This window comes from Diadema antillarum, unplaced genomic scaffold (genome assembly GCF_040938485.1).
Source record: "Diadema antillarum isolate AM-2024a unplaced genomic scaffold, OU_Dant_1.0 seq00000135_RagTag, whole genome shotgun sequence".
NCBI lineage: Eukaryota > Metazoa > Echinodermata > Echinoidea > Diadematoida > Diadematidae > Diadema > Diadema antillarum.
In genome coordinates this window covers 315,255-329,788 of record NW_027271212.1, presented here as the reverse complement: position 1 = coordinate 329,788, position 14,534 = coordinate 315,255, and the positions used below count along the sequence as shown (strand labels likewise).

At 35.4% G+C, this 14,534-nt stretch overlaps 1 protein-coding gene across 1 annotated transcript in view; it reads right to left on the bottom strand.

Moving 5' to 3' along the window:
- LOC139727523 (beta-arrestin-1-like) overlaps window positions 1–12,662 on the bottom strand; it is a 55,042-nt gene extending 42,380 nt beyond the window's left edge. Inside the window, exon 1 of the mRNA XM_071638496.1 lies at window positions 12,539–12,662. The gene's annotated coding sequence lies outside the window, so the exon portion shown is untranslated. The remainder of the gene's footprint in view (window positions 1–12,538) is intronic.
- Between the last annotated feature and the right edge of the window lie 1,872 nt (window positions 12,663–14,534).

Here is a 14,534-nt window from a genome sequence, read left to right as displayed (position 1 = left end):
AGCTTCACATTAGAGAAGAACAACAAGTTTCAAATACCGGTAACTATATATGATATAAATACAATCCATTATGTTTGTAGACACATATACACATATAATTGTAAAAACAAAATCAAGCATAACCCTTGTACAAACGTTATTTTGTATCATGATACGCCGCCAGTGGAGTAACATTTCCTAAAACAGACGGCACATGGAGTTTTGTTTTCAATATTTGTGAATAAGGAAAGATATCATTTGTGTTTATTGATATACTATTCAAATTGTAGGTCTCTTGTATCATTGTTTCGCAAATCCAGCCAGCAAGTAAAATGTTACATCGCTTGACCTTATTTCAAGACAATATTCGAAGTTGAAAAGAAGTTATTTTCTCGCAAAAAAAAAATAAACAAACAAACAAACAAACACTTACGCATATCACACAGAGTTTGAGGACCTTTTAAGGAATATTAGTTGATTGCATCGCTAACACTGTCATTACTGTCATATAACATTAATGGTTCGGGTGTTGTTGTTGTCGTAGTTTAGCTATGATTAGTCTCTGCGACATTCTTTAATGAAAGACAACAAGTTAGAAGTCACAGCTGTTGATGGTGTAAAAAATGTGGGCTATATAGTTAATAATGATATGAAGCTGAGGAACTCTTACACCAAACAAATTCTTTAGACATGGCAACGTCTATTCTCAGCTGTTGATATTCACTTTCGCTGGTGGTGACCCAGTTTCATCATGATTTTCAAATACCTGTTGTTGTTTTTTTATTATATATCTTTTTTGGCTCTCTCTCAGCAAGTCCGATTTTGCAAGTGGAACACAGTGAAAGTATAATACCCATTGTTAAAATATAGGGCGCACCTCAGGCAATCATCAGGGAAGATTTTAGGTTGTCGTGGGTATCATATTGCTGGAATAAATTTAGACGTGATTACATTGTAAAAATGGAGTGTGAAAAAGATGGCAACCCTTCATGTATAATTGAAATCTTATTCAGAGCAAGGTCACATAATAATAAGTTATTATATGCTTTAGAAGGTACAACACACGGCACTCTCATATTTATTCTTTTTTTTTATTTTGAAGATGACTGCAGTATATATCCCTCTGCACTGTTTTTTTTTTGTTCGTGCTTCACAAGTAATCAAGCAAATTGCAAACTTTTCCTATGATGGGGGTGCGAGAATAGTAAGATAGTATAATGATATTACAATTAAAGGGGAAAAAATACACAAGCCTGACTTCGCAAGAATTATTGCAGATACTGGAGTGTGCGAGTAGACTGTGTTCGGGGTTTACATTTTAAAGGGGCATTCCGGACGATTTTCATAATTTCACATCATGTAGTACATAAATCAACAGCTCTATGTATAGATTCGTGGAATTTATTGTGGTCCTTGAGCAGAGAAACCAATAAATTGAAAATCTTAAACAAATTACACTGAACAGTGTTGATGACATCAGAGCCTCATATATTTCAGAAATGTAGCAGTGTAATTCCATTACAATACCGCTTGCTCAACAAGTTCACCTGTGAAAAATCTATGCATGCCTTCTTCTTTTGTTCTGCTCCCTTGAGCCCCAACTCATGCATTCTTATGGTGAGGCTGTCATGTCATCATCCTTGTTCATTGCAATTTGTAATAAATTTTGAAAACATTCTCATTCCTTATCCCAATCACTATAAATTTGGAAACTCTGTACTCAGTTTGACTAATTTATAGTTGTTCAAATGTAAAAGTGTGAAAATCATCCGGAGGTCCCCTTTAACCCCGAACATTTTCTATAGTGACTGAGACGTTTAGTTCAAAGGATAATGATAAAGAGCTTACATTCCTATGTGTCGTTGCACATTTTTGTACGTGTGAGCGTATAATCTGTATTCAAAAAGTATATAAGTAAAGAATGCGTGTTTGTGTGTGCGCGTGCTTGACACGCTGTTAAGCTCAGTTGTATGTATTTCTGCGTGCATGCGTTCATCGGCTTTACTGATCAATACAAGTGCGACTCGATGCATTTACGGCGCCACGGGTAATAACATCAGCAGTGCTAGTAAACATAGACGCCATTCACACGCTTCACTGAGTTAGCGAGACATAATTGCGTACTACGTGTGTTACCAACGCCTGAATACCTCAATAACGAAAAAAGTGCAGGAATACTTACAATGAAACATTATTTCTAAGTTTGCTCTACCTTAATCATACTAAAAAAGACAAAGACATTATGTCGGCTCATATTGATTGATACAGATGTTGATAATCACGCAAAACTTGCGTGATACATGAACAATGTGTGCAAGCATTGTGTCTCATCTCTCTCTCTCTCTCTCTTCTTATATCTTTATTTTGCCGTATTCATGCAATAGATATAGGGCTATGTATTTATAACGTGCTTACTCATTTCTTTTTCTGAAAATGTATGTGTATAATTAAGCTGATGTACATGAATACTATATACGCTCCAGAAGATGTAATGACAAAAGCCAAAGGTACATTGCATCACCATTACACTACTGAATATACATACAAGCACATACACACACACATACATACACATACACCCTATATATATATATATATATATATATATATATATATATATCAGATACATTCTTACTCCAAACACCCAGAGTAAAACATGGGTATGGTGATCGTGTTTTTTCCGTTATGGGACCAAAAATTGTGGAATCAGTTACCTCTTCAGTTATTAAGGGAACTGTCATCTACAGAGTCATTCAAATCCAAACTTAAAACTTATCTGTTCCTTTCATACTGAGGACTGTAATTGCTGCATGTCATTAATATTGGATAAATGTTGTATTTTTAATTGGTATATGTTGTATTCTTTATTTGGTATATATTTGTTTTTGTTTACCATTTTCTTCTTTGTTGAAATGTTTGAATATGTATATGCATGTAAATATATGATATTTTTTCATTTTTGAAGCGCCATGAGCACTGAAAAGTGGACCTGTGTGCTATACAAGTAGCCACTATTATTATCATTATCATTATTATCATCATCATTATTATTATTGTTATTATATATTTATTCATTTATACATATATATAATATAGACGATTGGTGTACTAGAGTAAGGTAAATAAAACTAATCCGCACAAATCTTATGGTTCGTCTCCCGTACGGCACAGATTTTATGATCCCAACCTGTCTATCACTGATCTTACGGCACTAACTGACGCTATAATATGGTTAGTGTTTGCCCACCGCAAACCCCAAGCTTTCGTGGCAAAATGACAGTCAGGCTGGTGAACTGGCGGTGGCGGTCACGCAAAATCGCTTTTTTTCCCCCTGGATACTCTGAAGAGGTCTTTGACAATAAACTGTCTAGATGGGTTGCATATTAATAATGTGTGTGTGACGAATACCCAACATACCATACACTCACACACATACACACCTCTGAATCATGATAACATTGACATCGGAGCAGATGCGATACGATAGAATGCAACATAACCCATTCTAGCATTAAATACAATTATTTCATAACGCTTTGCAATAATCATCAAACCAAAAGGTTGCCGTACAACACGTCAAACAACTGTCTAGTACTTAGTATACTAGTAATTGAATAGTATATCAAAATGTTAAGTTACATAATGTTATGATACAAACGTAATTGCAATATATCGTATGCTGCAAGTGAGGGGACTGCATACAAGTTCTCTTTTTTTTTCATTTCCAGTCTCAAATGAATCAAGATGCATTTTTGTTATCCTACGTGACATGGAATATAACATTATTTTAACATTTTTAATACACATATACACTGTTTGGAAATGATAATCGAAAACATGAATAAATGAATGGTCGTCATTACTAAATGATTAAGTCGCATTGAGTTTTAATGAACAAAAATGCGAAACACATTAGTTGCCGTATGTGATATGGACATGCATTATCAGTACATAATCATTATTTTGTATTATTTGACATTTGACTTTGTATTATTCATGTCTTGTACCAATGCACGCTTTATCATTCATAATGAGAATCTTGTTATATAATGGAAACAAATGAGCATCTTACGTTAATTTCTTTGAATGTTCGGGGAATAAGGGATAGGGCTAAGAGGAATAACATTTTTGCATGGGGTAAAAGCAAAGGAAGTGACATTGTTTTTCTTCAAGAAACTTATAGTACTGTTGATGTAGAGGAAAGGTGGAGCTCAGAGTGGGATGGCTCAATGTTTTTCAGCCATGGATCAAACCATAGTAGGGGAACTTTAGTTTTGTTATCCCCAAATTTAAAGTTTAAATTTGAGAATGTTTTATTAGATAAAGATGGGCGTTATATATTACTGAAGGGAGAACTGAGAAGTGTGAAAATATTAGTAGGTAATTGTTATTTCCCAACTAGAGATAAAGAAAAAACACAGTTTGAATTTTTGGATAAGCTAAATACTAAGATAGCGGAATTGTATGATCCTTCTCAGCTCGTAGTTTTAGGGGGAGATTTCAATATACTCATGAATGGAAAATTAGATTATATGGGGCAAAAGAATATTATAAAAACTAAGTTTAATGAGAAATTGGAAGAATTTTTGAGAAGGTATGAGCTAGAAGATGTGTGGCGAAAAAGAAACCCGGATAAAAGGGAATTTACTTTTAGGCAAAAGTGGCCAATCGTTCAAAGTCGTTTAGACTATTGGTTTTTTTCCTCTAATGCACTTAATTTGGTTAATAAGTGCGATATCATTACGTCAATTACACCTGATCATTCTTGTATTTTGTTACAACTTAAGAATCTAGCAGATAAATTTTCATTTGGTAAATCTTATTGGAAATTTAATAATAGTTTATGTGCAGATCTTGAGTTTGTTAATATGTTGAATGAGAAAATTTATCAATTAAGGGAACAATTGATTCCAGAAATCCAGGATAAATTACTTTTTTGGGATTTTTTAAAGATGAAAATGAGAAATATTATAATCAATTATTCGAAGGAGAAGGCAAAACGAAGGAGAAAGGAAATAGAAAAGTTAGAATCAGAAATAAGTCATTTACAAACTCAATTATTGACTTTACCTGTAAAATTTATAACGAATGAAATTGAAGAGAAAAAAACAGCACTAAACAATTTGTATGATTATTCTCGCCAAGGTCTGAGAATCAGGTCAAGAGCAGAGTGGTATGAAGAGGGAGAACAGAAAACACAGTATTTTGAACAGTTGTTGAAATCTAAGAAAAGGAAAAGTGTTATCAAAGAAGTATACAATGAAAAGAAGGAAATAGTGTCAGATAAAAATGAGATTTTGAAAATTATTAGAACATTTTATGAAAAATTGTATTCTGCTTGTGATATCCTTGAAGATGAAAAGTTGATGTTTTTATCTGGTATTCCCAAATTAAATGAAGAAAGTAGAAATTTATGTGAAGGTGAAGTAACTAAAAATGAATGTTATGAAGTTTTGAAGGAAATGAAAGTTAATAAGTCTCCGGGAAATGATGGATTTACTGTGGAGTTTTATAATACTTTTTGGCCAGTTTTAGGAGATATTTTAGTTGAAACGCTAAATGAGGCATATAATAGGGGGGAACTGTCTACATCTCAAAAGCAAGGAGTAATTACACTTATAGAGAAGGAAGGTAAAGATGGTATGTATGTTCAAAACTATAGACCTATTACTTTGTTAAATGTTGACTATAAGATTTTATCAAAAATATTAGCTAAAAGGATTCAAAAGGTGTTACCGGAAATTATTCATCATGATCAAGTAGGCTATATGAAAAACAGAAATATCGGAGAAGCTGTAAGAATAATAGATGACATTCTTTTTCATGCATTGGAACATCCTTGCGGTTATCTAGTTGCGGTGGACTTTGAGAAAGCATTTGATTCGGTAGCGCATATCTTTTTATTTAAAATTCTGCAATTATTTGGTTTCGGGAATTCATTTCAATTTTGGGTTAAAGTCTTGTACACGGATATCAGTAGCTGTGTTATGAACGGTGGAAACTCAACGGGGTACTTTAATATCAAACGGGGTGTGAGGCAGGGTGATCCTCTGTCTCCATATATATTTTTATTAGCTATGGAAACTTTAGCTGGAGCTATTAGAAAAGATAAGGATATTAATGGAATTAAATTTGGTCAAAATGAAATAAAACAAATTTTATACGCGGATGATATTTCTTTGTTTGTGAAAGATGAGGGTTCAATTAAAAGGTTACAATTTTTATTTGATGAATTTGGGAAAATAAGTGGTCTCAAAATAAATAAAGGGAAGACTAATTTCTTATGGCTTGGGGAGGAAAAAGATAGGCCAAATATTCATTTGTTTGGGAATTTTGTTCAAGAAATCAAAATATTAGGAATTTATTTTTCCTTAGATGTTAAGGCAAAAGAGAATTTAAATTTTAAAGAAATATTAAGTAAGATAAAAAGTCTTTTAGGATGGTGGAAAGAAAGAGATTTAACACTTATGGGAAAAATACATCTTATGAAAACATTCGCCTTGTCAAAATTGAATTATGTAGCATCACTTATTGTTGTTCCTCAGTGGGTATTTTCAGAAGTCGAAAAAATTACCTTTGATTTCTTATGGCATGGCAAAGACCGTATAAAGAGAAATATTATGTATCAAGATTATGAGTTTGGGGGTTTAAGAATGACGAACTTTCGGTTATTTGTTAAGGCACAACGTATTATGTGGCTAAAACGCCTTCTATATGGAGAAAAAGAAGTTGGGTGGAAATTATTTTTTGACTTCTGTTTTAGTACTGTAGGAGGTAGATTCCTGTTTATGTGTGACTTTGATTCATCTATTATGACAGATAATGTACCACCTTTTTATTCGGAAATATTGAAGGTTTGGCTCGATATCTATAAATATAGACAATTGGAAAATGAGGTTGTAAATCCAATAATATTTAATAATAGGAGTGTACGCATAGCAGGTAGGATGTTTTTTCATAGAGATTTATTTGATGCAGGAATAATTACAATACAAGATATATTAGATAACGGTCATTTGAGATCTCAGTCACATTTTCAAAGCTTGGGTCTTGGTTTTAAGGTAGAAGAATTGCTTAAACTGAATGATATATTTAATGCTATACCCCAGAAATGGAAGGATTCTATGAGAGCAGGTACACTTCAGCAAGTTGATTCCACAAACTTTGACTTAAAATTGATTTTTTCTGGTCAGAGAGTAAATTTGCAAGTTTTAAAATCGAGAAAAATATATGAGGCTATGGTGGAAGATTTACAGTCATCTTATGTTTTACAAATCAAAGATGACCACAGTAGCTATGATTATACAAACAAAGAAATAAAAGATCTTTTTATTAAACCGAGTAAGTGTACATTGATAAGAAAATATAGAGAATTTCAATTTATGATGTTACATGGCGTAGTTTACACTAAGGAGCGTTTAATGAAGTTTGGTTTTGTAACAGACAGCCCTTGTTCCTTCTGCCAACATGAGCCTGAAACTTATCTGCATTTATTTTTACACTGTGTTAAAGTGAAACCGTTATGGGAATTCATAATTAATTATTTTGATATAAATGAGTTAAGGAATATGAATTGGAGAGATATATTTGGGGGAATCTCTGGTTATTCAAATAGATTAAAATGTGTAAATACTTTGATTATCTTAACAAAATACATCATTTTTAAATCTAGAACGGGAAATAAGTTACCCACTGGAGAAAAGATGCAAAAGATTATTGTTGAATTAATAAATGAGGAAAAAATCCTTGCGACCAAGGCTGGGAAGCTACATGTACATTTACAAAAATGGGAATATTTTGAGACTTCGTTGAATAAACCAGTCTGAAGCTACGTGCAACGTCTGTGACTTTTATGAAAATAGTAATGTTTCCATAGTATTCCACTCTTTCTTTTCTTCATTTTTTTCCCTTTCCTTCATTCCTCCTCCTCTTCTTCTTCTTCTTCTTTTTTTTTCTCTTGTGTTGTTTTGTATTTTCTCCCCCTCCTTTCCCATGCGTTCCTGTCAGCCTGTTGGCGGGCTGATTATATAACTATATTTACTATATTGTGATGTGTAGGCAAGAGCAGTGAACCAAATTAGGTGCATGTGTATGTGTGTGTGTATGGGTGTGTTTGTGTGTGTTTGTGTGTTGCATGTGTACAGATAGGGGTGGGGGAGGAAACAGGAAGGGAGGGAACTGGTGGGGTGGTCATAGGGACTCAGTAAGGGATATGAGTTAGTAGGTGGGCGGGTATTGGTTGATAAATAATATGGTTCCATTATTCATTACTGTATAATTTTGCTGCATAATTCATTTGGATGATTATTAAGATTAATGCTAGAAGAATTGAATTATCACTGTTAAATTTAACCAATTTTTTTGAGAGCATAGGGGAAGTGACTGTATGTAAATTGATAATTTTCATGAAAGTGTAATTTTTGTTATGTCATTATGTACAGCAATAGCAAATTTGCTATTATGATCACAAATGTATATTTTCGTCATTTCAATTGTAGCAAATGAAAATTGTTATTTTTTTTCTATTACTTTGAATGGAACAGAATAAACATCGTTGAAAAACAAAAAAGTGTGTGAAAGTGCCTACGGCAGGAGACAAACAAACGTGTCGCTAACAAACTTAATGAAATGGACATTCCAGAGTCGTCGAGTAAACTGATGAAAGTTTTAGTAACCGGAACTGATTTCAATTTGGAGCAAGGGACATGAAGATGCAATCTGTTAGAAATAAAATTGAAATAGGCATGAAGGAGCCTTTATTTACCACAGAGCTACAGGTACGATTTCAAATGACAAACATATTGATGCAGTCGATCTAGTTGATTGTTTCAGAAGAAGAGATTTTGAACACAATACAACACAGAACAGCTCAGTAGTTTTTAAAGCAAATTCGAATCATTTTTTTTTAAATCCAGCGTGCGTATTTTGAACCTTTATTCTGGACTCTTGTGCAAGAGACAGATATCAAAGCTTTGCTGATTTCGTTACCTGACGGTACTACCCTTCCACATAGAAAATGATAATAATAATAACAATGATGATATCAATAATTGATCCCAGATCAATATTTACGGAGAGTAGACTCGCCAGTTTATTGCATGATCGTGTACACAGAACTGTGCAATTATAATTGCCAAGCGTTGTCAAGCATATATCTGTTCATCTGAAGTCGAGAAGGATATAAAGCGGGCAACGCATGCACCTTTTATGGATGTATCGTTATAGCCGTTAGACAGGATTAGAACGAAGGACCTCTTATTCACGCATCCAAGAGCCTCATTAGCTACACTACAGAGCTCCCGATATGGTAACTAATGTTCTTTTTATGTTTCAATGAATATTGCCTACGGATATTGTCATGTGTCACAATATATATGATAACATAGAGTGATTGTGTATAGACTGCATGCAGGATTGGCACCAGAACGTCATTATGACCGATAAGGATTCTCATGCTTCAGAGGTAACAGCCCACATTAATGATACCAACTGTTTGAATGTGTGTATGATTATGTAGGGCAGATTAACTCTGCTTGTACGACAGCAAACGTCAAAGTTGAGATATGATAATGATAACAATGGTGATGATGATGATGATGATGATAATGATAATGATAATAATAATAATGATAATAATGATAATAATAATGATAATGATAATACAGGGTACTTAATGCGCCAATTTCACATGATTAATGTGCTCAAGGCGCTGTGAAAAGGGGGAATTATGAAATTAAAAAATCATGTAATACACATGTACACACACATGTACATGAAAGTCAATGGAACAATGATAATGACAAAATAAGAATTCACATAATGTACAATAATTCCACGGGAAAGCAGTTATAAACAAATGAGTCTTGAGGGCAATTTTAAAGCAGTCAACATTCGAAATGTAACTGGTAGCTTGAGGCAACTGATTCCAAAGGTACAGGTCCAGCACGTGCACATTTATGTAGTGAGAAACTAAAGGGAAACGGAAGCCAATGCTACTATATTACAGAGAGCTCTTCTGAAAGCTGGTGGCCCCTTTTTCCAGGCCACCGAACTCGAAGGTGACAAATTATTATTGAAAAGAAGCAATCGAGTACTTTGTGACGGTAAATTGAGAGTAATGATGTCGTGTTTACTACAGTGTGTGGTCATTCCAAGGTATAAAACATGCCCGTATCTTTCCGATATATCTACCGTGAACTGTTAATGAGGTTACAAAACAATGAATGATATTTCAATGATAACTTAACACTATCAACTGCATGTTAAATCTGTGAATAGATTGCTTGATGTATTTCAGAATGCTCAAAGCTGTGGCCTACTAGGCAGAGGTGACAAAACGAGTCTTTTCAATAGTCATGTATCTTTTACTGAACATCGATTATGAAACAGTCTGATTGCAAGAGGTGAATACATTACTTTGAACTGTGGTTTTACCCGTCACTCTGTTTAAACACAATTATCCGAGAAGAAGTCCTATAAAAAAGACTCTTTTTCAGTTGACAATGGAAGGCAATATATTTTTAGGACGTTAACAACTTGGACTGAAAGAATTACAAAATACACAGGACTTAGTTGCTAGGCAACAGATTGGGGAAGTTGGCATGATCTCATCCGTATCACAAAAGCGCATTTTTGTGCCAAGTGAAATTGTGACAAAGATATGATTACATCTTTATTATAATGTTATGATATATACTTGACAGGGGACTGTTAAAGTGTCTATTTCATTGTACTGCAGACCTTAAAGATCAAGAGGAATCATTGCTACTTCTAGTACCAGAGAGATAATGATTACAGTTGAGCAAATTGCTTGTCTGGAATACCTGACATTCTTCGAAGACAGTTATAGGAAATCTAGTTTGAATTTTTTCTTCCGAGAACCAATTGCTAAAATAGCCTTTGTGTATCAATTCCGAATTCCTTATAATCTTCCGGCTTTCTCAAAACACGCACTTAACACCTGACTGTCCAGGAAATATTTGAACAACAGCTATACTATACCATGTAGCTCCGTTGCGAAGACTATGACAGTGTCTGCTTTTTTATTCGATTGTTGAGTTACAGTCAGTCATTGAGGCATTTGCAAACATCGATGTTAACTGCATTGTTGTTGTTGTTGTTGTTGTTGGGCTTTTGTGTATTCATGTATATAGATACATGTAACATAATACAATGTATAATAATATATGGAGACACGCTAACTCGATACCTAGCTATGTAGGTTGATTTTTCTTCCATTTGAGCGCATCGCGCCATCATTTTATAGTAAAAATAGAATGTCAGCGAGGCGAGAGTCAGGCGATAGATACCTTTCTCCGTACCAGCAAAATCTTGTTTTATTCCCCTTGAAAGCCTCTACAAATAGGATCCAATTTTCTCTGCTCTTGCGATACAGAATTGGATGAAGTCAGTTCAAAGCCGAGCTCACGCAAGGAGAGTGTTTCGCCATGTCATAATGTAGTGCTTGTTTATAGTGCCGTCATAAGCACGGTTGTCAAAGGTAAACTGTTTGCGGTGAGATAGGTTCATTTCTTTTTTATTCGGAGGAAGTGGAAAGTATAAAGGTATATCATAAGTATGGCTAAGGGACATTTCTAGCAGCGAAATTGAGCTAGAAGTGTCGAAAAACGATCTCGAAATCATGAATGTGTATAAGCGAATGAGAGGGAGAGAGAAAAGCCCTCTCAAATTATTGATAGTATGGTATAATCTCCAAACCACTCTCAAAAGTGCGAACTCTACGTCAGGTATATCATATCTGCTCTGAAAAATCTGGTCATCGGGTACACAGCAACGACACTGAAAGTCATACGTTAAAACATATTATTGCAGGTGATTGTGTTCGGGTTATGTTCCTTACTATCTCTGCCATTTCGGAAGTTTTGTGCAGTAGTGTCACTAAATATATGGTTGACTTCGAAATCTGCGTGTGGCGTTCACCATGCAAATACAAAATACTAGTACACCAATAATACAGACAGATAAATTAATGGATTTTTACAAACAACTACTGTTAGCAACAGAAAATGGTCAATTACTTCAGTACTAATAACAACTCGCGCAGAGTTTACAGTGATGGTATACCTTGACAGATTAAATGCCAATATTTCCTACATAAAAATAAAGTTTATTGTTATATAGGAAAATAACCTACATGTACGTTAAAACATCATTCCTAAAATGATCATGACATCGAATAATTGTCAGAGATGAAATACACCTTTGTTGTGGGGGGGGGGGGGATTTTTTTCTTCTCGCAATACTGGAATTGGAAGCTATTTTAAGTCCAGAAGAATTACGAGTCGTTTGACTCAATTTTGTTATGTAATCGCACAAGTAAAGTTTTAGATTTTGACGGGGAATTTGCATCTGAGTCTTGAAATTCGCTTATGTTTATTTTTTATTTTTATATTGGTATCTCTGGGATGTATAAGCAGCATTACGTGTACGCGAAGAGAAGGTATCCCCTCACAGAATAGACATGAGCAAGGCAAGGGCATCAGCCCTCGATATCCCAATGCAAACAGACAGAGTGGGCGAACGAGTCGGATCCACTTACCGTGATGTCGATGTGCTCAAGCAGACGAGAGACCAAGGTGAACACGAGTTACTGCTGTAATTAGGATGTCTACAGATGTTTTCCCTGCCGGGAGCCTAATAAACAGCTAACTTCGGCACAGCTTGTATAGGTGCGTGCGTTGCAGCAGAGCTCAGAGGCGCTCTCTGTTTAAACGTGTTCCAACAGTGGGTCGCATACGCCTACTGGTCATATTTCACAGAGACAGCGAACTATCAAATATTCAAGATGCGACAACGCACACGGATATTTTGAACGCGAAAGCAATAACTCGCACCCTTTCACCCAATAGTCCAGCTCCAAAAGAGTTAATTCAATAGCGAATGGTCCGTGAGCTGTGAAGAGATACGAGTGCGCGCGTCGCTCCACTATAACAAAAATTGGCGTCTCCGTCCCTTCTATTGGAAAGATCACGTGAAACTCATTTGCATTTTGTTCACACTCGCCGCTGATAGTATCAATCCTGGAGGTCGCAGGATACTTTGTAAGCCATTAACGTAACCGGAGATGGCATGCCTCGCGATGATCAAAGGGCAGAAGCGGTTTTTTTTTTCTCCTACCACTTTTCCTCCCTCCAATTTGTGACAATGAAAGTAAACGACGAATACTATATCAGAAGCGCGTGAGACAGTGTATCATTGGCTCTTGGAGACGTCGTTTTATGCCTTTTGAGAAAGCCGGATAAATATAAGGACGTACTCTGAGGTTACTAACTGTCTAGCAACCAAACGCTCCTTCCATGACAACGAGAGAAAAAAAACCCACTCGATATTATCCATCAGTAATGAAGTGCGATAATGAATTCGCTGCGTGTAAAGGCCTAGTCTTTCAGCCATTTCGTGCTAGCTGTCATTATTCTGTTTAGCCATGCAGCAAGTGAATTGAAGTCGTCAAAACGATTGTGTGAAGGAACTATACAAAAATGAAGACTGCTATGGTCTTTACAAGCTCATTGTTCGTTCTTCTGTTAGTTCTGAAGGTAGGTAGGTCCAGCTTGCCCAGTTTCCAGTGGTATTAATCTAATTGCTCCCTGCACATAGGCCTACAGAGGAGCTACTGCAAGTCTGTTTGACCAGCTGCAAAAGAGAAAATTCCACGAGACTGTTAGTAAGACTACGTATAGTGAAGATGGGGGACTCCCGATGAGCATCTTCTGCCATACGAGGCGCCATCTGCATGACGTGTTGTGTTTAAAAGGACACGAGCTGAAAGTGGCCGATGGCGTCTTTTCAACGTGCTATTGTTTCGTGTCAATTAAAATTAATGCATGTCTGCTTGTGTGTGTGTGTGTGTGTGTGAAGGTGAGTCACTGTCTCTCTGATCTCATGTGGATTTGTGCCATCCGTGATAGAGTGTTAAAACCTCGAAACTTCAAAGCACATTGCGGTTCTTTTCAGCGTTTTGCCATGCAGCAATATGACATTGCCCGCAACAAGCGATGATGTTATCTCTTCAAAGAGAAATGTAATCCCTTCAAATGAAACTCAGTAGTTCAAACTGCGAAACAAATATGCAGGAATGACACTGACTGACAAATTTGATGCTTCCTATAGCATCGTTCAGCGAGGAGGATATCAAATGCATCCCAGGAAAGAACTTTTTTGTTTTTGTTTTTGTCTTTGTTTTTAGAAGTGATGATATCAAGAGATATATGAAAACAGAAGCAACATTTTTCGACGTATGATAAGAATGTCAAGACCAGTACAAAGCTTACGCGTCATCCATCATTTACCTTTCTCAAGGAGCTGAGTAGTTGAGACAAATGCCGAGGTATTTTTTTTTTGTTTCACTTTTTCATTTTGTTTTGTTTTGAGGTCGTTTGTTTTGTTTTGTTTGTTTGTTTGTTTGCTTGTTTGTTTGTTTGTTGCACGAAATGTTCCCAATTTCCAAACCTTGTAAATAGAGCGTATGATTCCCACAACACTGCCTGGGCACTGTATAAGTTTAATGTACCTTGTAGAATTACATTACACAGGTG